Consider the following 18411-nt stretch of genomic DNA (forward strand, 5'->3'; position numbering starts at 1 on the left):
TATTATTGATGATAAATAAGATATTAATACGAAATAGTATAGTGAAAAAAGATGACTACTTGCTACCAAGAAAAGTGTCATTTTGTTTGAAAGTACAAGAATTATAATGTGACACTTTACTGCATCTCTGCATCAGTACCAGTTATTAAAGAAGTGTTGTTAATGATGAACGAACAAAGTTCTCTTACCTAGTTAAAAGTTTTCCCATATCTAACATTGGTCATTTGTGTTACGTTTTTATCGTAATCGATCGATTAATGGAGACGTGCGAGACAGCCTGTAACGTTATCTACGATAGATTGTCTGCTTCCATTGCTAAAAATAACTTTTATAGGTAATTCCCTAAAGCGCTCTTTAAGTACTGTTACAATTGAGTAGATACATATTAGAACATAGTATATGGACCTAGTATAGTTCGGTCTCAGCGCTTAAAGCAAGTAAATTAGTAAAAAAATATTTGTTGTTATTCATTGTTTTTAAATTACAAATTCCTTAGTTTGTAATAAAGCCAAGATTAATCTTCAGTCTTCTAAAAAAAGAAATCATCAATTTTTCCTGCGATTGTTCATTTAGTCAAAATGTGACTTTAAATGCCTGTATAGCAAGTTTATAATTCGAAGAAACCCTACCTAAACTAAGTTTGTTTCAATTTAAAACTTTCCTAAGCTTTTCATTAGACGGAAAGTTTCTGGAGTGGTGACATCAAGAGTTCAATTTACAGTATATGGTTCAGTTTACGACGTTATGGCTAGGCTGTTGAGATATAGCTTAATTGTCTGTCTCGTGTACACTTTACGCTGTAGATATACATTATTACATATAAAGCGTGTAGAGAGCCCGTGACTAAGTGACAGCCGCATATGTCGATTGATCATGAAGTTAAGCTTGGTGTGGTAGGTCCGTGGATGGGTGACAATCTTATCATGAGGAGTTTGTCCCAAGGTGTGTTGGCTTGCCCGGAACTCTGAAAACACTTGCACTCAGCTGCATGCGATTGGACTGGAAGCCGCACCAATTATATGAGAAAAGGCTCGGCAGCTGATGATATACAGTTTTACAGGTAGCCCGTTAGATTTGAAATCCTGAAGAAACTTTCACTGTCTGAAATCGACAACCCAGCAGATTTTCACTTTAGGAAAGACTAGATTTAAGAACGGCATTCTAGTATTTGTAATGTGTGGTATCTTTGCACTGAAAAATAAACAAAAATATGTACTAGAATGAAATCTAGTTTCTTTATAAATATTTGGGTTCAAAGACCTCACCTGTCCGTCATTAGTGCCCGGGCACACAGATAAATTGTTAACGGCCTGTATAAAACACAGCGGTGGTCTATTTTGGTGAAATTTTGGATTGAACTTTGGAAAGCAAAGAGTGGGCAGATCTGTTATTGGTTTAGGTGATGTTTTATAGTAAACATGATGATTCATGACCTAATTTTTATAAGCGGGAAATTCTTCCCGTATCGGGATAAAATATAGCTGATGTTACTCGGGAAAAGTGAAAGAATTTTTCAAATCGCTCAGTGGTTTTGGAACTTTTAGGGTACCTATATTTTTTCCTCTATTATATTAGTGTAGAAAAAGATATAAAATAAAAAACGTTTACGTTACCTAGTGTAGTTGTAAGATTTTCAGTCAAGTTCACAGTTCAATGTAACCTATTTTTCAAAATTACATCATACTGCAACAATCTGCAGACAAAAGCAAAACATTTTGTATGTAATCGCTAAAAGAAATACAGCTTCGAAAATTCTTCGCGTTCTGAACAAAAAGACGAACAAATAAACATTTATAGGAAATAACAAATGAAGGAAATATCCTCCGAACATTTTAGTTGAAGTTTCCTTGAGCTGACATTGAGAAATTGGAGCATAGATATGTTAATTGGTTGGTTAATTAATAGGTGTTGTTAATTAATGACGGATAAAATTGCTTTGGTCCTTTTTTTTCAAAAAATGATAATAAAATCGTTCATCTCGTAGGAAAAATCACTCGAAATATATTTTCATCATTAATTGCATACCATAATGGACATTTGGTGGAAAATATAAAATAATAGAGGTAATCTGGTGGTTTTAACAGTAGAAGACCCGCAGCTGTGCCTATGGGTTATTTGCCAAAAACGTTACTTAAACTTCTTGAAAAAATACGTTTCCACTGTAAAATAATTTCAGAAAATGTGCGCAGTAACAATGAGAATTGCATAAAAAGAAATACTTCGGCAGTTATAAAGAATTTGACCTATTTAGTGACATTGATGAAAACTATTAAACTAGGTGCCAAAAAAAGTGGATCAATCTTCTCTTTATGACTCTTACTAAAACTATAAAAAATACATTTGTACAAAATAAAACGTACCCAATTGTTAGATAATTGGGAAGCCGATAGATAAATAACAACACATATAATTGAAAATACTGGAATACTTTTAAAAGTTTTGGAGGAAATAAAATCTACGACTTTCATTTTTTTTTTGTTATTTTCATTATGAATATGTTATATTTTTTACACTCAAGCAGCCAAATCTATACTAATATTATAAAGCTGAAGAGTTTGTTTGTTTGTTTGTTTGAACGCGCTAATCTCAGGAACTACTGGTCCGATTTGAAAATTTCTTTCAGTGTTAGATAGCCCAATTATCGAGGAAGGCTATAGGCTACTTTTTATCCTGGTACGGGAATTAGTTCCCACGGGATGCGGGTGAAACCGCTGGCAGAAGCTAATTATTACTACACTCAGCGGCACGGAATTTGGCCCAAACGAATACAAGTAGATATCAGCCCAGATAGCTGTTGTAAATTCTAATTTCATATGACATATTGTCAGTCCTTTCGTAATTGTTAATTAAAATACAGAAAAATGAGTGTCTGTTTAACTTTTGTAACACTAGAAACAGATTCCGTTGTTGGAACGCAAAGCAGAAAGTTAAGTTTAAATTCAAATCGAAATTGCCGAAGTACTAAGCACGTGCCAAAAAAAAATTATGATTATGATCGTTTTTTGTTTCTCTTTTTTTCACAATTTGATCTCAAATTATCCTTACTGCAGCTCAAGTTGCTCAAATAGTGTTGCTAAGACGTCAAGGGCGGAAGCAGCGGAAGATGGTTGAAACTTTAAGTGCACCGCGTAGAAGTTAAAGATATGCATAGAAAATGTATGACCAGACTGGCCTTTACACAAGAAGACCAGAAAGTGGAGTGTAAGGTGTTCGTCGGCGCACGACGACCGATTTATCGTACGTGCAATAATGAAAAATCGGTTTCTCACTGCGTTAGAGATACGCCAGCCTTTGCAAACAGCAAGAGGAGTCAACGTCCGCAAGCGCACAATAAGAAAAAGGATGGAGGAACGGGATCTGCGTGCTCGAAGACCAACTTGAGGCCCAGAACTTCTCCCGTACTATCGCCTAGAAAGACTTAGGTTTGCAAGAGAACATGCAAATAAGACGCATGACCAATGGAGTAAAATTTTATGGACCGATGAATGCAGAGTCGTCTTAAGAGCTCCAGACGGCCGTGAATGTGAATGGAGAAAGCGCAGAGAATGGTTTCTTCCCACCACTACCAAGCAAACAGTCGGTTTTCATGGTGGGTCCATCTTGGTTTGGCGAGGCATAAGTTCAGAAGCCCGTACTGAATTATTGGTTTTCGAAAGTCGTCTGACTGTGCGGTGTATTGAAGAGATCCTTCAAAATCATGTTTTACCCTGTCAGGGATTCATAGGAAGGGAAGAATTTCGTATAATGCAGGACAATGCTCGATCTCACTCAGCTCTTTGCGTAACGGATTACTTGTTCGAGGTCGGTATTAAAAAATTGGACTGGCCTGCAAGAAACCCAGCCATGAATCCTGTAGATCATGTCTGGAACATGCTTAAAAGACAGGTCCAAGCAAGTCGTAACCCACCACGGACTCTTAGTAAACTGAAAACCGCGCTGGTAGCTACCTGAGAGGAGATCTCTCAGGTGGAGATAAAAAACATCATCCAGAGCATGCCAGATCGTATGCAGGCAGTCATCAGATCAAGAGGAAGAAACACCCATTATTAAAATCCGATAACTTTCTGTTTTGTTAAAAATGTTGAATTTAAAAAGTTTATGGTGATTATTGCGATAAAGGACTCTGTTTTCTAACTCAATGAAACTTAATGAAAATCCTCACAATTCTGTTGTTTGTTAGTCATTTTCTTTTGGAAAATTAGTAAATTAAACAATTTAAAAATAAAAATTCAGATTTTTCATTTAAATAATGGTTATAAGGCTCAAATGTGCTTGGGCCAGATTCCGTGCCGCTGAGTGTATAACGTCTTGTATAACTTAGTTTAGATAAATCCATGCAAGAGGGTTTTGTGAGTTTGACAATAACATTTCTATTTCTTATAAAACTTTAAGATAGCATTGATTAAAATATATGCACCTTTTAACCGAAATGGAAGTACTATTCCTAGGTCCAGCCTTCCCAATTAAAACTGTCTAGCAAAAACAAACGACTATCTACAGATGTCAGACTCCTTGTCATTTGTATATGATCGTAAACTGCAGTTTATGACTTGTTTATGAGTTTATGATTCCGTTTACAGTTACGAAGAGCTTCGTATTTACTTCGCGAATTAATGGACTGCACTTTATTGCTTGATGTCGTTAATATTTGTGTGAATGTGAGATACCTAACCTGAGCAGTCATTATAAGTTCAAGTATCATTATAAGTTGAGAAAGAAAAATATTTCGGAAATCCGAATATTTATCCCTTTTATTCGCTTCAAATATTTGTAATTTCCAGTGAAATTGAATTTGTTCTATAGGTCTGTGTTATTTAATTGATTAAAAACTTTTAGTAAGTATCAAATGATGTAAACGTATGTGCCGATGATTAAATAATTAATGTTATAAAATAGGTTTTCATCCGAACTAAAAAGTCCCTCCAAAGTACGAAAATTTTAAGAAAACCAACTCTCCGTAAAAGCTAGCTAACCTTTATTTACATAACATGTTAGTCTCCATCATAACAATTGTCAGACTAGCTATGGTGACCACCCAGCCTTCGGCCCTAGATTAAGTCTGTACGCACACATGTATAATGTGCTGACTATAATTTTAAGAACTTAGGTAGAGTTAGCGTCAGGACCGCCGTCACAATTCTCCGATCCTCTCGAAATACATATAGAGAGTTGCTACCTAATTGCTACCAGCTACAATCAGTTGCTACCAATTGCTACCCTCGTGGTTTTCAAGATATTCAGCATCCAAAGGTGACAGCCATTCTGATATCAGGATGGCTGTCACTTTTCCCAGTGTGAAGAAACGGCGCAAAAGTATTGAGTTTTTTTTTCACCCAGAGTTGCTACCTAATTGCTACCCTCCAGAATTAAATTTTGGGCCACAAAGATTGCCTGGATAAAAAGATATTTAAAAAATGAGTTTTTACGCCCTGCCAAATTAAATTAGCAAGCAGTCAGTTAATACAAATGAGTACTTTTGACGTAGGCGCTATCTATTATAATCCGACAGCTGATATAAATGCGGCCGAAAAGTGAACTAAAGCAAGCCGCCATCTTTGAACATCATTTTTGATTAGGTGTATTTATAAATGTTACCTGTTGAATGAAATTTCCCGAAATGCATGAAAAAAGTATTTATTATAATTACCTCAGCCTTCGATTGTTAATACGAAAACATCCAGTAAGGCCAGTCGTGTAAAAATCATACCCAACTCTACGTAAAACATGAACTGATTTGGTTACAGTAAAACAATATTGATTTTATTAAAAAATATTTTTATTTCAGTCACTGACTTAAAATAGACTCTTTTGCAAAAAAAGCGGGCACCTATGCGAAATCTTAGTTTTAAGGACTAAAAAATTTTCAAAACACCGACGAACATTCTGCCAGCGTTTAGTCCAAAACAAGGTTTACCAATTTTTTAGCAATTTTAAAATATTCAAATTTAGAATACACTCTCACGCATGCTTGGCTAACCTTTTTGATGCTAGAAATATACTACAATCATTAAAACCCTTTGAAACACACATAAAGTCCTTAAAACTAAGATTTCGCATAGGTGCCCGCTTTTTTTGCAAAAGAGTGTATATCATACCCTGACATGATTTAATAAATTTTGAATTATTTCGTGTTAACAATCGAAGGCTGAGGTAATTATAATAAATACTTTTTTCATGCATTTCGGGAAATTTCATTCAACAGGTAACATTTATAAATACACCTAATCAAAAATGATGTTCAAAGATGGTGGCTTGCTTTAGTTCACTTTTCGGCCGCATTTATATCAGCTGTCGGATTATAATAGATAGCGCCTACGTCAAAAGTACTCATTTGTATTAACTGACTGCTTGCTAATTTAATTTGGCAGGGCATAAAAACTCATTTTTTAAATATCTTTTTATCCAGGGAATCGTTGTGGCCCAAAATTTAATTCTGGAGGGTAGCAATTGGGTAGCAACTCTGGGTGAAAAAAAAACTCAATACTTTTGCGCCGTTTCTTCACACTGGGAAAAGTGACAGCCATCCTGATATCAGAATGGCTGTCACCTTTGGATGCTGAATATCTTCAAAACCACGAGGGTAGCAATTGGTAGCAACTAATGGTAGCTGGTAGCAATTAGGTAGCAACTCTCTATATGTATTTCGAGAGGATCGGAGAATTGTGACGGCGTTCCTGACGCTAACTAGGTAGATAAGTCGCCCCACCGGAGATGTCGCGCCGAGATGGGTCAGACAGTAGATTAGTTTTTTTACAATTAAAAGTACCTCAGAATCGGTAACACGCTTTTAATTTGTCTCCCGAAATTCCTTAGTAGTAATACTTAGTAATTTCAATAGTTTCCCCGCTCCGGAAACAAGAGTGGCGCAGCCGGTAGGATTTCGCTGTTATATTCCTAAATTCTTCGCGGTTTTAAATTCGTCGCGTGTCTCGAGGACGAGCTGCACGATAGCTGTGGGAATTTAAGGACGAGTGAAATCCGACGAACCAAATAAATTACTCTTGGTGCGTGTGGGCAAACAAAGGAATACCAAGGATTAGAGTAGCAGCTGGCTGGTGAGTGATTTTTTCGCCAATCCATGTTCCTCTATCCCCCAATACTTAATACCTACATTATTTTGAGATTAAACCTCTCTCATTATAACGTGTTCATTTAGATTATTGGCTTATCTCATTGTGTTCTATAAATAGAACCGACATAGAGTAGTTAAACTTTCAGAGACGCCAATTAATTGTTATCTCAAGTGTATTCTTTGCATTGATATTTTTATAAATGTGTTTTATTAAAAGTAATAAGTAAAGTGTATGTAATTCTACACCTAATATAAAAAAATATATATATTTTATACATTAATATTTTTAATTTTATTACCTAAACTATTACATACATTTTGCGTCTAATTATTTTCTGATTTACGTGTGTTATGTTTGAATTGTGTTATCTTGTGTGTTTCATAGCATAGTCAATTGTACTCTCACGAATTGTTTTATCTGTTCCGTTCTCTACTCTGTGAACATGACGACTTCAGTGACTATTGAACAAATACCCAAAGAAATTATTCAATTAATACCTTTGTATAATGGTGATAAAAGACAGTTAAATCTTTATTTGCGAAAGTGTCAGTATGTCCTTGACCGATATAAGGGTAGCCACGAACAAAATCTTTACGTTTATAATGTTTTAACTAGTCGATTGAGAGATGACGCCGCAGCGCTCTTATCAGAACGTGAAGATATTGTGACATGGTCTGCTTTTAAAGATCTACTTATTCAACATTTTGGAGACCCGCGTAGCGAAGCGTGCATTAATATCGAATTAGAATCCTTAAAAATTAAATCCGGTGAAAGTTATTTAGAATTTTGTAATAGAATCCAAAGTGTTCGATCATTATTGATGTCCAAGGTCAACATGATTGAGGATACTGATTTGAAGAGTGCAAAGACAATTATTTATAACAATACGGCCTTGAATGTGTTCTTATACAATCTCCCAGAGAATATGGTTCGTATTGTAAGGCTTAAGGCACCCTCTAGTTTAGAAGCGGCCTTGAGTATAGTACTTGAGGAAGTTAATTTCTTAGAGCAGTATAATACTAGGAATCGCATTTACGGTCAATCTAGCAGTTTCGGATCAAAATTGGTAATGACGCCAGCGGGATACAAACCTTTATTGCCAAATAATATTACCACACCTAAATTTAATTTCGGTATTCCACAGAATAAATTCAATCAGCCCCAAGGTCAATTACCAAATGCATTAACATCACGCCCCAAGCCTGGGTACTTACCCCAATCTCAACAATTTGGGTACAGGCCACCCCAACAATTCGGGTACAGGCCACCTCAACAATTCGGGTATAGGCCACCTCAACCATTTGGGTACAGGCCACCCCAACAATTAGGATACAGGCCACCGCCACAGTTTGGCTATAAACCGTTGCAACCTCAGCAGTTTGGTTACAAATCCCCCAATAATTCTAATACCCCACAAATACTAAAACCTCAAACGCAAACTACTGATGTGTCTATGCGAACAGCCCAACCTAAATCGAATGTACCACAAGGTTTCAATTTAAATGAATTGTCTGCTGACGACTATGAGCCTTATTACAATAACTATTACTCTAACTATGACGATGACTATTATGGTGACTCAAATGAAATTAATTATCATGACGAGACTCATGTTGACTATGAATTACAATCAGAAAATGAAATTCAGGCACTGGATTTTCAGGAGAGTGCCTCGACGGACAAGAAATCTTAGAATTAAATTTTGACTCTAATTTAGAGCTACCGTATATTTATGTAGAAGAGATAGACGCAAAAATGATGATAGATACTGGTAGTATGAGATCGTTCATTAGTCCTACAAAAGCATATGAGTATTTTTACGACTATATACGTAATGAAAATTTTCAGGTGGTTAGTACTCATGCTACTAGTAGACATAATGAAGTAATAGAAATTCCTCTTCTACCTACCTTTGTTAGTGACGATTGGCATAAGTTCTATGTATACGAAGTAGATCCACGGTATGACGGGCTTATAGGTAACGACCTTTTACAGCAATTAGGTGCAATTATTGATCTAAAAGAACGAATCTTAAAAACGAATTCCACTTGTATTCCAATAATCAATAATAATTTAAATTATAAAATTACTGTACAGCCACGTTCAGAACAACGATTTAAATTGCCAGTAGATCAATATTCAGGTGACGCTATTCTTGACTACCAAGAATTTCGAAATGGACTACGAATGCCTAGTGCTTTAGTAAACTGTGATAGTGGATACGCATTTACAGTAATTCAAAACACTTCAGATTGCCCAAAACAACTGACTATTTGCCAACCTTTCACAGTAACGCCATATGAAAATACAGAATACAACATTAATTTTACTACGACCAATACTCCTCTAGAAATTGACAAATTACTTGAAGAAAATTTAGATAAATTAAGACTCGATCATACCAATGGCGAAGAACGTGAGAAAATTTATGCACTTTGTAGGGAATATAAGGACATATTCTACTGTGACCAAATCCCCCTTACGTTTACTAATCAGGTTAAACATCACATACGTACCAAAAATGAAGATCCTATATACATTAAACCCTATAGACAGGCACCTTTCATCCAAAACGAAATAAATAATCAGGTAGAAAAATTACTTCATGAAAATGTTATACAAGAATCTCATTCCCCTTGGAGTGCTCCAGTTCACCTTGTCCCTAAAAAGAAGGATGCGTCTGGTGAAATTAAATACAGGATGGTAATAGACTACAGACGACTGAATGACATAACCATAGACGACAAATACCCCCTACCTAATATTAATGACCTTTTCGACAAACTAGGAAAGAGTGTGTACTTCACCACATTGGATCTAGCAAGCGGCTACCACCAAATAGAAGTAGAAGAGAAGGATAGACAGAAGACAGCTTTTTCGACGCAAAATGGCCATTTTGAGTTTCTCAGAATGCCGTTTGGACTTAAAACCGCTCCTGCTACCTTCCAACGGACCATGGATAATATTTTGCGTGGTCTGCAAGGACTCCACTGCATGGTATACTTGGATGACATAATAATTTACGGAAATAGCCTTGACGAAATGATAAATAAATTAAGAATTGTATTTGACCGACTTAGAACAACTAACATGAAAATTCAATTAGACAAATCTGAATTTTTACGCAAAGAAGTGCTCTACCTTGGACACACTATAACTAAAGACGGGCTAAAGCCTAATGACGACAAAATAAACGCTGTATTGAATTACCCGTTACCAAAGACAACGACAGAGATTAAGAGCTTTCTTGGACTTGTAGGTTACTACAGACGTTTTATAAAAGATTTTGCAAAAATTACTCAACCATTGACAGCCTGCTTAAAAAAGCGCAACAAAATTGTTATTGACCAGAAATACATAGACGCATTTAACAAATGCAAGGAACTCCTGACACATGCCCCACTGTTACAATACCCTGACTATGACAAAACATTTATACTGACGACCGACGCATCCAATGTCGCTCTAGGCGCTGTGCTGTCACAAGGACAGATTGGCAGTGACAAGCCCATTGCGTATGCTAGTCGTACCCTCAGTGATACAGAATCACGTTATAGTACCATCGAACGTGAACTGCTCGCTATAGTGTGGGCAGTAAAGCATTTTAGGCCCTATCTGTACGGTAGAAAATTCTATATATATACTGACCACCGTCCCTTAACTTGGCTCCAATCTCTTAAAGACCCTAGTAGCAAACTCACACGTTGGCGGTTACGTTTGCAAGATTACGACTTTGATTTAATTCACAAAAACGGCAAACAAAATACAAATGCAGACGCTCTGTCCAGAATAAAAATCAATGCCTTACTCACAGACGACGAAAATCAGTCTCTAGCAGTTAATATTGATGAGAAGGAAGATAAAAATCTAAATGAATGTGCAGATAGTAAAGGTTCATCAACAGTAACGATATCTGATTCTAGTCGAACTATGACCTGTAGTCCTATAGATTTTTCCGACAATATTAGAGAAGTTCACTACGATACAAATGAGTATCCAATACGATCAGTGTCCAGTAAGTCGAACGAAACCGTTCATTCCGCTGTAGAATTAGAATCAACCGGTATACCTATTTTACATGAGGCGATCGACACCAAGCCGAATCAAATCTTAATATTTTCATGGTTTAAAAATCAAATGCATGTTAAGAACCTGTCACGTGACAAACAAAAGATATTAGAAGTTTTCCTGCCAAAAGATAATCCGCAATTAGTAAAGGACTTTTTAAAGGAATACATACAGCCAAAATTAAAATATTTCATTTATTTTGAGGAGAATGAACATCGGAAACTATTTAGCAATATAATAATTGAACTATTCAGAAAGGGAACTATTAACCTATTTGAATGTACAGAAAGAGTTATTTTTGTAGAAGATGAAGGAGAGCAAAAGGCACTTATACTTAAACACCATGAAGGAAAGACCTGTCATAGAGGCATAAAAGAAACGCTAGTTAGGCTCCGTAGAAATTATTATTGGAATAGAATGCAGGAAACTGTAACAGCAGTCATAAACAGTTGCGATGGGTGCCGTAGAATGAAATATGATAGGAAACCCATCAAACCTATATTACAACTAACACAAACCCAAGACGCGCCTTTTCAAGAGCTATTTATAGATCTTTTTAGTATAGAAGGTAAAACTTATTTAACTATAATTGACGCATTTAGCAAATTAGGTCAGGCAATCGAAACTCAGGGAAAATCAACTCCCGAAGTAACTAGAGCACTGATGAAATATTTTTCGTATTACGGTACACCCAGAAGAATAAGCTCAGACCCCGGAACCGAATTTAATAATGAACTAATTAAGGAATTTTTGAATTTACATAAAATTGATTTCCACATTGGAACCCCTAATAACCCCAATTCAATGGGTCTTATTGAGAGGTTCCACTCCACTATAATAGAAATTTACAGACTGGCCAAATACGAAAAACAATGTACTGATGCGGCTTCGGTTATGACTTATTCTGTTCTGGCATACAATCACACTATTCACTCAGTCACTGAACTTGCACCATTTGAAGTTGTCTTCGGACATACCGACTCAAGCAGTCCGTTTAGCATAGAATTAGAAAAACGTTATTTCCAAAAATTAGTAAAAGATCATGCAAAAAGAATAAAAACATTATACGAACACTTAGCAGACAAAATGGTTAATATTAAAGAAAAGAATAGAGAGAGTAAGGGTGGTGAAGGTGAAATAAAGTTTAAAAAAGGAGAAATTGTTTTCGGTAAAGACATAAATAAGCGTAAAAGTAAGGATAAGCCCCGATATATAAAAGCTGTAGTAACAGGCAAAGCAGATAAAAATATTTTACCTATAAAAATAGGAGAAAGGGATACCAAAATTCCTATTAAAAATATAAAACGTCCTCCACAGGTGCGGCATATTATTGATGACAGTCACGATGCTGTCGCTGGCCCTTCATCTGCAAAATCTTGAAGGTAATCCAGGAGTTTTACCGGTGAAACAAGGTCATGCATATTTCCAAACTGATCAGTGGACTATTGTAAAGATCATCAGCCTAGATCAAATTTATACTGACCTTAACTACATCTCTACCAACTATCAAGCGCTTTGTAATTTAATTGATTGGAATGCATCATACTCACAAGAAATTATGACTATTAAAATGCATACAGATTCCATACGTGATTTAACTGTAGAAAAATACCAACAGCTTATACCATCCAAACGATCTAAACGAGGACTCATTAATCCACTGGGCTCTATTATAAAAATTGTTACCGGTAATTTGGATCATGATGATGCGTTGAAGTATGATAATCTCATTTCTAAATTGAATCAAGGTCAAATCACTATATCTAAAAGGTTAACATTGGTCTCTAAAATGTTTGACAGTTTTATTAATGCCACTGAAACTATTGAACAGAATACAATTAACTTCCATAACAGGTTAACTAAAATTGAAACATTAATTAAAGATTTAACTGCTCAGCAAAATAGTTGGATTTTTCTGACGTACTTAACTGGGTTGTTCAATGTTTTCATGAGTAACTTTCGTACTATATTTATTAGATTAAGTGAAATCGAAACTGCACTTGCATTAAGCAGAGTCTCTATTTTACATCAATCAATTGTTAATTCTTCAGAACTTTTATATCATCTTAAATTAATATCCGAATATGAAAGCTTAATATATCCTCCCGCCGAAGCGAACTTGTTAAAAATAGAAGAGATTATATGTGTTAAATCATTTATTAAAAGTAATCAAATAACGTTTATAATGGAGATACCACTTACCGATAATGTTACTTATAACTATTATAAGATTTACTCCCTACCAATTTTCCATGACACCGAAAATAAGACCCTAGCTATTTTCCCCAAATACCCTTACCTATTGGCGAAAGAAAATAGATACTCACCAATCGCAATACCGTGTAGACCATTCTCTGCCGGTGCTCGCTTCCTCTGCACTGCAGACAACAGGATCCCCTTCTATGAACTTACCTGTGTCGAACAGCTTATGAATTTCGAAAACGACCTTACCCTTTGCAAACAACATCCAATAGAAATCGAACAGGTCAGAGTCCAACAAGTCGCTAACAACAACTGGATCCTGTATAGTGAAGAGAAGACCACACTAACAGAACGATGCAAGGATGAGACCAGTAGACAATTGGTATTTGGTACTTACCTGATGACCATCGAAGAACCCTGTGAGGTGGAGATTCATGGCATACACATTAATCATCGTATCTTCATAGAGTCCGATGTGGTGAAAAGAGTACCAATCATCGCCTTACCTCAGTTACGCACTAACGCACAGCTATCCAGTACACGTGCACTTGATATGAAGGGCATAAATCTAGACGAAGTGAAATATATGGCGTATTCGTTAAAACATAGTGAAGTGATCGAAAGTGTTTTTGATAAAAGGGACAGTAGCTTCAGTGCGTCCTTGGTGTACGTGACCTTAGGTTTAGTTATTTTAAGTATTTTTGTATTTTCCGTTTATGTTGTTCGGCTCAAATTGCTGAAATACACGTGTTTCAAGAAAAATTATCGGAACCAATCTAAAATCGATTCTCCCGATAATTTCCCTCTTAAGGTCGGAGGAGCTATGGTGACCACCCAGCCTTCGGCCCTAGATTAAGTCTGTACGCACACATGTATAATGTGCTGACTATAATTTTAAGAACTTAGGTAGATAAGTCGCCCCACCGGAGATGTCGCGCCGAGATGGGTCAGACAGTAGATTAGTTTTTTTACAATTAAAAGTACCTCAGAATCGGTAACACGCTTTTAATTTGTCTCCCGAAATTCCTTAGTAGTAATACTTAGTAATTTCAATAGTTTCCCCGCTCCGGAAACAAGAGTGACTGCCAAGTCTTTATCAGATACCGTCTCATCTTGGCCATACTGCTCGGCTATTTTCAGAAGTCTCCGGGACAACAGAAAATGAGGGTAAACTCATTATTTTTCATTTTCCACTGTTTATCTATTTTGAAGAATTTTCGTCTAGATTTTTTTGTTGCTTTATGAGAATGTTTACGTTAATATGACATTTGATTGTTCTAATTTTGAGGGTCAATGCACTTTGGTGTTTTTTTTAATAAATAGGTTTGGCTCTTGATTCTTGTGTATAAATATAAACTTTACAACCTTTACTTGAGGTTTAATTTATTTACACTCACTATAAAAAAAAGAACTTTTATTTTAAATTTTGTTATTATTGAAACGTTGGACTTGGAACTTGGATTTGAGAAGCAAGTCTTGTTTTAAAAAGACATTTAGCTATTTCTTGTGTTTTTCTTATTGAGACATTGTAATGTGTTGTTTGTTGCTATCGTTATCAGCGATAAAATCACCATTGTTACTCTTAAAGCGAGTCCGTGTGTACCAGGTCTTATGGTACACCATTAAGCATTGTATCCCATTCTTAACATTTTATGATTTCTTTTGTTATCTTGTTGCAATCTATAAAATCTTATATACTTGTATACCTATGAAACTAACTAAAGACTACCTACTGTTTTTTTATTGACGTGGAAACAGATGCACATTTTAGTGTATTACTTAGTGCATTTCCCATTATCCATAGAAAAATACTGACTGTAACAAAGTTTTCTGTAAGAATGGAGTTTATTTACAAAGGACGTAACGAGTACGATACGTGACCGAAACGATAAGACCTTTCAGTCTCATTGTCTTGTAAGAAGTATTCTTTGTTATGATAAAGCTTCTTTTGTTTTAACTTAAACCTAGACACCAATAAAGCATGTCGAAATTAATTACCTGTTTCTGTATATTATGCTCACCTGTTTCTGTATATTATGCTTACCTGTTTCTGTATATTATGCTTACCTGTTTCTGTATATTATGCTTACCTGTTTCTGTAAATTATGCTTACCTGTTTCTGTATATTATGCTTACCTGTTTCTGTATATTATGCTCTTTAATATCTGAGAAAATACAGTTCTGGTTATACGCTTATTAGAACTGTTCTACATTTGAGAAGTATCTTTTTGAAATCACACAATAACTTTTACTAACTATATATTAGAAATCAGCGCCAAAGTAGTTTCCAAGTCGACCAACACTAAAAACAAAGCAGTTTGACGTGTCATACGGACTTCGACAGTCTCGAATATTGACTTTTAACCCTTCCTCATCACCCAGTCACTTGGCATTGACGAGAGCCAGCGAACTCGTGCACAGATGAAAGCTGGGCTGTGACGTGAGCAGCGTCAGATATCTGAGGAGGAAACTCTGCCAACAATTTACTTCAGCGGGCCACGGTTAATTGAGTGGCCCTGGGTGAGGTTAGAGCGTCTTCCTACTGAAATTAAAGTATACAATATGACATTTTGTTCTATGAATATTTGAGGATAAAAATATGGTTTGTGGGGTCTACACTACCTACGCTACACTACTACGCGTATACCTACCGAATTTTGTATTTGGCGTGTTGTCAAATGTAGGTAATAAGTAGGTGACTGCATTAATCAATGTTACTGCTGGATTTAATGATACGAAGACCCTTTCTCATCTTTCTGGACCCAGACGTGCTTACGTTCAAGGCTGATGATAAGGATAATCTCACCCCCTATTTTTAAGGGACTTAAAATAACTCCCTATAATGAGCATCTTTCTATAGGTAATAATAAATACGTTAGATTAGCCGCTTTAAAATAGCTTAATGACGACGATGACAAAAATTGCATGAACACAATCACAACGAATGATCTAATCAAAACATCGAAACAAGACAAAGTATTAATGGAGTTAATTTTAGAGCTGTTTACGTCGAAAATAGCTTGGAAGGGCAGTACAAAGTGCACAGTCTCCCGTGACACTGCGCATGTACAGATAGACTGTTACGTCTTCACTAATATTTATTTATTTACTATTTTACCGCCACGCTTCGACTTGAAGTTCATGATGTTACTACTGAAAATTCTTATGGGGTTATTGCGTCATGGTTTTGGGTTTTATTTTGAAAATGTTATATATAGATATTTAAATTGTGGTTGTAGTGTCGCTTTTTTTATGAAATGTTTCCGATTTTACTGAACTGAAAGTATTGTAACACTATGTTACACAAATTGTAACACAATTCAAGGGATCGTATATTCGTATGGGCGTTATGTTATCCGTAAAGCAACTAATTCGCTGATGATTTAGAAGCTCTTATTTCGACATAGGGCTAATTATTTGTCTGTCTAGGCTGGAGGAACGTATGTTTATTCTTCAACGGTTAAGAGTTTGGTTAGAAACCATTGTCGATAAAACTTGATTAGTTATAGGTAGATAGAATCTGAACTTTAATGTAAAAGACAGCCTATTTTACCTACCTAATTTGCTACTTTGAATAGTCCAGGAGATATAAGTTGTTTTTAGTTACAAAACATTATTCTACAGCCTTCTAAAACAAACTTATTCGCACAGTAGTACTTACAAGTTACCTATCACTAAGGTTACATATTCGACCTTGTAAGGGTGGATAACAGTGACGGACTTGTACGTTTTGATACGTATTGACCTTGAAAACTAAACTGTATTGTGTGACATACTAATTAATGGAATTCGTTCAAGGGTAAATTGTAATATACAATTTGGTAGCGCTGAATTTCTTGTTTTGAAATTTTTTTACAGTACGAAAATGTTCTATACTTTCAGGTACTTATTTATGAAATTATTGAAAACCTTTTTGTAATATTAGGTGCAAAAAAGCGAAACCCAGGACAGAGTGTGAGACGGTTAGTGGTCTATCCTTGGAGTTCGAGATTGATAGCGGTTCAGCAATTAGCGTAATTTCGGAAAGAACTTACAATTTTAAGCAATTACCATTGTCAGTCACAAAAAATGAACACAATTTATACAGGGGAAGACACCGTGACTATTGGAGTTGTTTTCTTACACAGCCAACTTTTTAAGATGATATTTATGGTATAAGGCAGAAACTAGGGGAGCTCGACCGATTATTATTAACGTTAGGCATTTTGAAGCCCGTACATTTAAACACAGTAGATATATTTATACATGTTTGATACATAGTCAGATACGTGAGAAAAAATAATGTTTCTCTACAGAAAACGTTGGATTTTCCCTTGCCTTAATTCACATTTCCAGTTTTCTTTTATAGTTGAGTTAAACGACAAATGCGTAGTCTCCCCCATAGTCCAGCGGTTACAGGCGCCCTCCCGTCGCGTTTACACAATTAATTGGATTCGGTTTCGTCAAGCACAAATCTAATTTGTGGCTCTGCTTAGCTAGCTTAGCCGACTTAGCGAAGTTACTGCTTATGTCACAGGTTTTCGTACTTATTAGATTCGATAATTACTTTTAAGTCATCTATTTGGGCTTTAAAGTAGCTATGTAGTTGATTAATTCAATTTATTGTTCTTGAGTGTGAACGATATAAGATTAACACGTAAAGAAAGATGTGGGTGTAATTTTGTTAAAAATAAAGTATTTTCTAAGATCATGCAACACAAAAAGAGCATATTGTGTTCTATGAGTAACGAAAATAAAGTTGGTAGTAAGTATCGGAAAAATATTATCGGCACTTAGTTTTAAGTGGTGTGAACAACCCTTTTATGAGCAGGGGGAGAACTCTCACTTAAGATATAAGCACACACTTCAGATACTATATGGTATGCGTCAGTCACTACCTGCAGGAATTGGAAAATCAAACTTTTTGAATAGTACTTATCAGTATGAACAATATTTACCATTATGTTTATGTTGGCGCTATGTGTACTTATTACTGCACATACCGTGCATAGAAACATAGAGAATCGATTTGATTCCTGAAAATAAAATGTCCTATTAAAGGGCATAATCACATTTACGAAGCTACTGC

The 18411-nt window shown here is 35.7% G+C and overlaps 1 protein-coding gene and 1 long non-coding RNA gene across 2 annotated transcripts in view; both read left to right on the top strand.

Moving 5' to 3' along the window:
• LOC124634406 (synaptic vesicle glycoprotein 2B-like) overlaps window positions 1–18411 on the top strand; it is a 48846-nt gene that overhangs the window by 22350 nt on the left and 8085 nt on the right. The window lies entirely within an intron of this gene.
• On the top strand, window positions 5011–6780 carry LOC124634407. The gene is made up of 2 exons (XR_006984864.1): window positions 5011–5107; window positions 6689–6780. It is a non-coding gene; the product is annotated as an uncharacterized LOC124634407 (long non-coding RNA).

The sequence above is a fragment of the Helicoverpa zea genome, chromosome 11, assembly GCF_022581195.2.
Source record: "Helicoverpa zea isolate HzStark_Cry1AcR chromosome 11, ilHelZeax1.1, whole genome shotgun sequence".
NCBI lineage: Eukaryota > Metazoa > Arthropoda > Insecta > Lepidoptera > Noctuidae > Helicoverpa > Helicoverpa zea.